Here is an 8,956-nt window from a genome sequence, read left to right on the forward strand (position 1 = left end):
CGCTTCCTTTCAGTTTCCGCATCATGTGACCTTTCTCGTCATGCTCCGTATGCACCAACCAATAATAAACATAAATATGAGTGACAGGAGCAGGGAGCTGTAACAAGCCGGAGTTACAAGCCGTTACTGAGAAAAATGGGGTTACAGCTCTGTTGGTGCATACGGACCCTGCAATGGACCAATGGGCAGCCTATGCGGAGAGGTGACCTGACAGAAAAGGTCACATGATGCGGAAACTGAATGGAAACGATGACAGTGCCGGGAGGGTGAAGATCAGAGTGGAAGAAGAGACATTGATGCGGTAAGAGTGCAGTTAGTGCAGCGTAACACCTTAGAACATTCTGCCCAGAGGCATTACTCGCAGAAAAGCAGCACATTATTGTCTCACTGACAGCAGCACATCGCTGCATCACTGACAGTAGTCAATCACTACCTCACTGACAAGATCACATCACTACCTCACTGACAGCAGCACATTACTGCCTCACTGACAGCTGCACATCCCTGCTTCACTGAAAGCAGCACACTCCTGCTTCACAGACAGCAGCACATCTCTGCCTCACTGACAGCAGCACATCCCTGCTTCACTGATAGCAGCACATCCCTGCATCACTGACATTAGCATATCACTGTAATGGGTTGGGGTTTTGGAATCTGCACTGGACCAGATTGTAAATAGTTGACAACAATTTTTATATAATTTTTGTGCCATACACGGCAAGAATAGTAACCAACATAAAGCTACCGCTTCGCCTGCCTGGCTTTTAGGGTAGAACAGAGTTGGCGGTGCTCCCGGACATTAGTTCAGAACAAACTATTGAAGGGTTTTTTTTTGCAAGGAAGCAAAAGGAAGACTGTTTTAGTGTCTCTCTGGGGCACACTTTATATCAATTAACTTATTGATGAAATTGGAATATTTATAGTATGGATGTAAGAATAAAACGTAACATTTATTAAATATCAGATGAAAAAACAAAAAACAAAAACAGGAATATTGCTGTATTAATCAGCAGATGTGGTTAAAAAAAGAATTAAATAACAATATGACGATATGTGACTCACTTAGTATAAGTAGGTGGCAGAAAGTTTGTCCGCACACCCACTGGGATTGAAGCGAGTATTGATGTCTGACATTAATCAGAGCGAAAGTTTGGAGATTCTTGTTTTCTCTATCAGTTTATGAATTATTATACATAAGTATATTCATAAAAGAGAAACAAGAAAACCGGCTTGAACGACTCCGGACTCCTTCTGGAAAGGTAAGCATAGGTAAATATACTGCAATGAGTATTAATGGTGAAAATTACTGATTGGTGAAGGATACATACACGGAAGGTGTATTCCTTGATACTACAGTACCCAGTATTCCCAGAGGGTCACCCTTTCTGGTACTGACCAGGCCCAATGCTGCTTGGCTTCCAAGATCAGACGAGATCGGGCATGTCCAGCATGGTATGACTGTAGATAGTCAAGTAGATACCTATAAGCATATGGTGATACCAATTGCTTAAGTGGGTTTTAGCAGGTCCGAAAAGGTATGGGGGAAAAAAATATATTCCCAGTTCCTTCAATGTTTCCGGACAGTGTGTCCCGATGTTTTTAGATATAAAAATGAAATGAAATTTTCACATAGACAAGGTGCAAAAAATAATAATAATGACCATGAGGTGACCCGTATCGTAATATTGATACTGGGGTAGTTGGTAAAATGGATAATGTTTGGCTGATAACCAATAACTAGCCCAAAATGTAGCTTTAAAATACAACCACAATGTTGATAAATAAGGAGAAGGGCCTAAATGGACCAAACAAATTATAACATTTATAATTGAAGGTGCAAACAAGATTGGAGCACAAATGACTTCTCTACATCAACCTATGTGAGAAAAAGTATCAAAAGCATATGAAATCATAAGATGTACCGACGTTTGCAGAGTCCAAGCAAAATGCCTGGTGGTATTATAAATGAATAGATAATTTACTTAATACATTGCAGAGATACCATATGTTGTCTCATAAAAGAACAAAAAATGTTTCACATAAGATCCAGCACGTTAGCAGCATAAAAAACTGTTTGTCTGTTGCAAAAACAATATACATATAAATCAATATTTGTCAACAATTAATAAAGAATTAATAAGGACAGACTGTGTGTGAGGAACCTCTATACGTGAATAAAACAAGCTCTCCTTTAACAGGGGTCTTGGATGTCTTGACTAGGCTGGTAATTGGAAGAATATTGAGCTAGTACATAGATTACCACCTGATAAATAGTCTCCCTGTGAAGGTTGAATAATTTAAGTGTATCCTAATAGGCAACCAGCAAATGCTGTTAGTTGGAGCTTGTTGCTATGGAGACCAATCCTGTCTGTGCAGCATGCACAGAGCGGACAAGACCTGTCCCCTGTAGCGTGGAAGAGCACAGGGGGATATAGTACCTGTGGGGAGAGCTGGTCAGAGGCTGCAGAGAGCGGTGTGAGATGCCTGCGATGTGCTGGAGAGGAGTCCGCTCGCCGGAGCTCCATGACGGAGATCCCGGAAGTCGGCGTCGGACCGGAAGTGACGCGCGTTTCGCTGGGAGGAGCTTGTTCACCTGATCGTCTGGTCAGTACCAGAAAGGGTGACCCTCTGGGAATACTGGGTACTGTAGTATCAAGGAACACACCTTCCGTGTATGTATCCTTCACAAATCAGTAATTTTCACCATTAATACTCATTGCAGTATATTTACCTATGCTTACCTTTCCAGAAGGAGTCCGGAGTCGTTCAAGCGGGTATTCTTGTTTCTCTTTTATGAATATACTTATGTATAATAATTCATAAACTGATAGAGAAAGCAAGAATCTCCAAACTTTCGCTCTGATTAATGTCAGACATCAATACTCGCTTCAATCCCAGTGGGTGTGCGGACAAACTTTCTGCCACCTACTTATACTAAGTGAGTCACATATCGTCATATTGTTATTTAATTATTTTTTTAACCACATCTGCTGATTAATACAGCATTATTCCTGTTTTTGTTTTTTCGTCTGATATTTAATAAAAGTTACGTTTTATTCTAACATCCATACTATAAATATTCCAATTTCATCAATAAGTTAATTGATATAAAGTGTGCCCCAGAGAGACACTAAAACAGTCTTCCTTTTGCTTCCTTGCAAAAAAAACCCTTCATTAGCACATCACTGCCTCACTGACAGTAGCACATCACTGCCTCACTGACAGTAGCACATCACTGCCTCACTGACAGCAGCACATCGCTGCATCACTGCCAGTAGCACATCAATGCCTCACTGACAGTAGCACATCACTACCTCACTGATAGCATACTGTAACTGCCTCAATGACAGCAGCACATCCAGTACCTGACTTACTGACAGTACCACATTAATGCCTCACTGACATCACATTACTCCCTTACTGACAATAGCACATCCCTTACTCACTGACAGTACCACATCAATGCCTCACTGACAGCAGCACATACCTGCCTCACTGACAGCAGCACATCCCTGCCCCATTGACAGCAGCACATCCCTGCCTCACTGACAGCAGCACACCCCTGCCTCACTGACAGCAGCACATCATTGCTTCACTGACAGCAGCACATCATTGCTTCACTGACAGCAGCACATCAATGCCTCACTGACAGTAGCACATCAATGCCTCACTGACAGCACATTACTTCCTTTCTGACAGTAGCACATCCCTGCCTCACTGACATTACCACATTAATGCCTCACTGACAGCACATCCCTGCCTCACTGACAGTACCACATAAATGCCTCACTGACAGCAGCACATCCCTGCTTCACTGACAGCAGCACTTCCCTGCCTCACTGACAGCAGCACATCCCTGCCTCACTGACAGCAGTACATCATTTGCCTCACTGACCGTATCATATCACTGCCTCACTGTCAACATAACTGCCTCACTGACAGCAGCAGATCCCCACCTCACTGACAGCAGCACATTACTGCCTCACTGACAGCAACACATTGCGGCCTCAATAACAGCAGCACATTGCATCCTCACTGATAGCAGCACATCACTGCCTCACTGACAGTAGTACATCACTGCCTCAATAACAGCAACAGAACACTGCCTCACTGACAGCAGCACTTCGCTGCCTCCCTGACAGTAGCACATCACTGCCTCACTGACAACATAACTGCCTCACTGATAGCAGCAGATCCCTGCCTCACTGACAGGAGCACATCACTGCCTCAAAAACAGCAACACAACACTGCCTCAATTACAGCAACACAACACTGCTTCACTGACGGTAACATATTCCTGCCTCACTGACAGCAACACATGCCTGGCTCACTGACAGCAGCACGTCCCTGCATCTCTGACAGCAGCACATCAATGCCTCACTGACAACATAACTGCCTCACTGACAGCAGCAGATCCACGCCTCACTGACGGCAACACATCGCTGCCTCAATAACAGCAACACATCCCTGCCTCACAAACAGCAACACATCCCTGCCTCACTGACAGACATACAAACTTCTGATGGGAAAAGATGACTGGTGCAATCATGATCTTTTCAAAGGACTTGAATAGGACATACCTGAGAAGTAACTTCAGAATCCAGTACAGCAAACTATGGGGTATATTTACTAAGCTCCCGATTTTGACCGAGATGGTGTTTTTTCTTCAAAGTGTCATCTTGGTCATTTACTAAACACAAATGTCGGCAGTGATGAGGGCATTCGTATTTTTTTGGAAGTCAAAGAAAAAAGAATACGAATGAATACACCATCGGTCAAATACGCCTGTTATTTGTTAGAACTCGGTAATTTACTAAAATTTGAATTTTACAAACACTGCCGGCAATAGCCAAACACTGTCGTGAATAAATACAAATCGTAAAAAAAAGCAGTTTTCAAATAGACCTGCTTTTTTTACCGTGTTCTGGTAAGGGGTGGGATAGTGTTAAATGTTAGGAAAAAAATGCGTGGGGTCCCCCCTCCTATGTATAGCCAGCCTCGGGCTCTTTGAGCCGGTTCTGGTTGTCAAAATATGGGGGAAAAAATGACAGGGGTTCCCCCATATTTCATCAACCAGCACCGGGCTCTGCGCCTGGTCCTGGTGCAAAAAATACGGGGGACAAAAAGTGTAGGGGTCCCCCGTATATTTTGAACCAGCACCGGGCTCCACTAGCCAGGTACATAATTCCACAGCCGGGGGACACTTTTATTGTGGTCCCGGCGGCCCTGGCATTACATCCCCAACTAGTCACCCCTGGCCGGGGTACCCTGGAGGAGTGGGAACCCCTTAAATCAAGGGGCCCCCCCCCTCCAGCCACCCAAGGGCCAGGGGTGAAGCCCGAGGCTGTCCCCCCCATCCAAGGGCGGCGGATGGGGGGCTGATAGCCAAGTGTCAAATATCAGAATATTGTTTTTAGTAGCAGTACTACAAGTCCCAGCAAGCCTCCCCCGCAAGCTGGTACTTGGAGAACCACAAGTACCAGCATGCGGTGGAAAACCGGGCCCGCTGGTACCTGTAGTACTACTACTAAAAAATTACACAACAAAAAACAGGACACACACACCGTGACAGTAAACGTTTATTACATACATGCACACCTCCATACATACATACATACCTACCTATGTTCACACGAGGCTCGGTCCTCTTCTCCATGTAGAATCCTCGGGGTACCTGTGAAAAAAATTATACTCACATAATCCAGTGTATCTTCTGTTCTTTGTATAATCCACGTACTTGGTAAAAAATTAAACCGGAAACCCGACCACGCACTGAAAGGGGTCCCATGTTTACACATGGGACCCCTTTCCCCGACTGCCAGGACCCCCCTGACTCCTGTCAAAGAGGGTCTGTTCAGCCAATCAGGGAGCGCCACATCGTGGCACTCTCCTGATTGGCTGTGCGCTCCTGTAGTGTCTGTGAGGCTGCACATGGCAGAGATACAATGTTGCGCCTATGCGCTCCATTGTATCCAATGGTGGGAACTTTGCGGTCAGCGGTTGACTGAAAGTAACCTCACCGCTGACCACAAAGTTCCCATGTGTAAACATGGGACCCCTTTCAGTGCGTGGTCGGGTTTACGGTTTATTTTTTTGCCAAGTACGTGGATTATACAAAGAACAGAAGATACACTGGATTATGTGAGTATAATTTTTTTCACAGGTACCCCGAGGATTCTACATGGAGAAGAGGACCGAGCTTCGTGTGAACATAGGTAAGTATGTATGTATGGAGGTGTGCATGTATGTAATAAACTTTTACTGTCACGGTGTGTGTGTCCTGTTTTTTGTTGGGTATTTTTTTAGTAGTAGTACTACAGGTACCAGCGGGCCCAGTTTTACACTGCATGCTGGTACTTGTGGTTTTCCAAGTACCAGCTTGCGGGGGAGGCTTGCTGTGACTTGTAGTACTGCTACAAAAACAATATTCAGATTTTTTACACTTGGCTATCAGCCCCCCAGCCGCCGCCCTTGGATGGGGGGACAGCCTCGGGCTTCACCCCTGGCCCTTGGGTGGCTGGAGGGGGGACCCCTTGATTTAAGGGGTTCCCACTCCTCCAGGGTACCCCGGCCAGGGGTGACTAGTTGGGTATGTAATGCCAGGGCCGCCGGGACCACAATAAAAGTGCCCCCGGGCTGTGACATTATGTACCTGGCTAGTGGAGCCCAGTGCTGGTTCAAAAAATACGGGGGACTCCTACGCTTTTTGGCCCCTGTATTTTTTGCACCAGGACCAGGCGCAGAGCCCGGTGCTGGTTGATTATATATTTGGGAACCCCTATCATTTCCCCCCCCCCATATTTTGACAACCAGGACCGGCTCAAAGAGCCCGAGGCTGGTTTTGCTTTGGAGGGGGGACCCCACGCATTTTTTGGGGGGATTTTTAACACTTTATTTATTAACGAAAGGTGCACAATGAAGCCCTGCACGGATCTCACAGATCCGGCCGAGATTCATTGTGTTAATGTCGGCAGTGTTTTACTATTCACTCCCGTACCGATAAAAACACTGCCAAAAAATACGAATGGCATCGACATCGGAAAACACGAAAATGCAGAATACGACAGCATAGTAAATTAGTCGTAATAAATCCAAAAAGTTGCAATTTCACACATTCGATGTCATTCGTGTTTGAACTTTAACCTCATTCTGAAAATGACGAATTTTAGTAAATATACCCCAATGAGTAGACACGCCAGCCTTGACTCTGAACTACTTACTGCCAGTACTATTCACTGTTTCACACATTCCTTTCCAAAATGAACCACTCTTAAGGTGACAGTACTCATTAATGCACAGATCTCCAGGACAATGGCGCAGCGGCCATTTTTCCAGTGATTTTCTACTACACATGCACAGAACACTGGGAAAATGGTGCGCTGCCATTTTCCCAGTGATTTCTGCAGCGCTGCTATTGCGCCGCGGGACTCTGGAGAGTAAGTATTAAAAATGATGGGTGTAGAAGGTGCATTTATAAATACGCCAGTGGTATATGTTTATATGCTTCCTCTTCATTTTTTATTTCTTTTACTGATAGAAGTGCCAGATCAAACCCTGTGGAGGCCACCAAGGCAGCTGAAAATTCGAGGCCCCTCAGGCAAATTATTTCCTAATACCTAACGGTTTTAATTTTACCAACCAACAAAATGTGTGGGGCCCGTGTGCCGGTGCCTGCTCTGCCAATTTGGTAATCCCGCATTAACTGATTAACTTATGATCAACCATTCATAACCTGAAATGCAGAAAGTAGAAGCATACAGTAGGGGTTGGATTCAATTAGCTGTGTTAATTACCATGGGCTAATAGATCTGCTTGGGTGATATAATTATAGCCGCTGCAGTTAACGTGGATTTCTGTTCAGGCCTGTGGCGGCTCGAACAGAAATCCATGTTAAATGCCCTGAGCACGGATGCCACATACCTGTTAACCTATAGCTCCAGGAACTTGTTATGGATTCTGTGGGTTACCTCATGTTAGTGGGTAAATTACCGCACAAGGAAAAGGGGCTGTAATTGAATAGCCCCAGACTTCACAGGCCAAGGCTACCACCCTTTTTCTGTTGTGGTAAATTACAGCATCTAATTAAATCCGGCTCTCAGTGTTGCGTCTGGCCAAGACAATTTGGTTCCCAGAGCGAACAGTATTGCGCACTCGCCCCCCATAGATGTCATTAGCTATAAACATTTGCAGGCACCGAAGGCACACGTGCAAAAAAGGTTGTGTGGTCTCATCGCAAGGGGTGTGGTCTTGTAGGAAAAGACTACCTTACACCCCAGTTTTGCACCCTGCTCCCCCAGACATTGGCCATCACAGAAAAAAAAAATCCTGATTCATACCCTTTACATTATTTAGCATTTTCCCTCCTTATGGTAATGGCACTTATAGATTATGCACCACACCATAATGCCCCTTATATCATATACCATGCACTGTAATGCCCCATACACAATATGCAACACAGTAATACCCTTTGTACCATATTATGCACTATACCATAATGCCCTTACACCCTATTATGCACCACACCGTAATGCCCCTTGCACCATATTATGCACCACACCTTAATGCCCCTTACACCATATTAGGCACCACAACATAATGCAATCCTGCACCATATTATGCACTACACCTAATGCCCATTGCACCATTCTTGCACCATATTGCACCATACAGTATTGCCCCCTGCACCATATTGTGCCCCATATAGTAATGCCCACTGCACCATAATAAGCCATACACAGTAATGACCCTGACACTTTTATTATACCCCACACAGTACTGCCTAGGACACCTTATTATGCCCCACAGTTATGCCCCTGACACTTCAATATGCCCCACAGTATTGGTTCCTTTTTAATATCTTGCTTGTCGTTAGGGGGTTTCATGCCACGGGCCACCTCCTGTTTGGCACCGGCGTCACTTTTATCACTGCAGCATCTCCTCGGCGGCTCCAGGC

The 8,956-nt window shown here is 45.1% G+C and overlaps 1 pseudogene; it reads right to left on the bottom strand.

Annotated features, from left to right (window-relative positions):
• Nucleotides 1–1,347: 1,347 nt before the first annotated feature.
• On the bottom strand, nt 1,348–1,466 carry LOC134961142 (5S ribosomal RNA; annotated as a pseudogene).
• Nucleotides 1,467–8,956: the final 7,490 nt, after the last annotated feature.

The sequence above is a fragment of the Pseudophryne corroboree genome, chromosome 9 (assembly GCF_028390025.1).
Source record: "Pseudophryne corroboree isolate aPseCor3 chromosome 9, aPseCor3.hap2, whole genome shotgun sequence".
NCBI lineage: Eukaryota > Metazoa > Chordata > Amphibia > Anura > Myobatrachidae > Pseudophryne > Pseudophryne corroboree.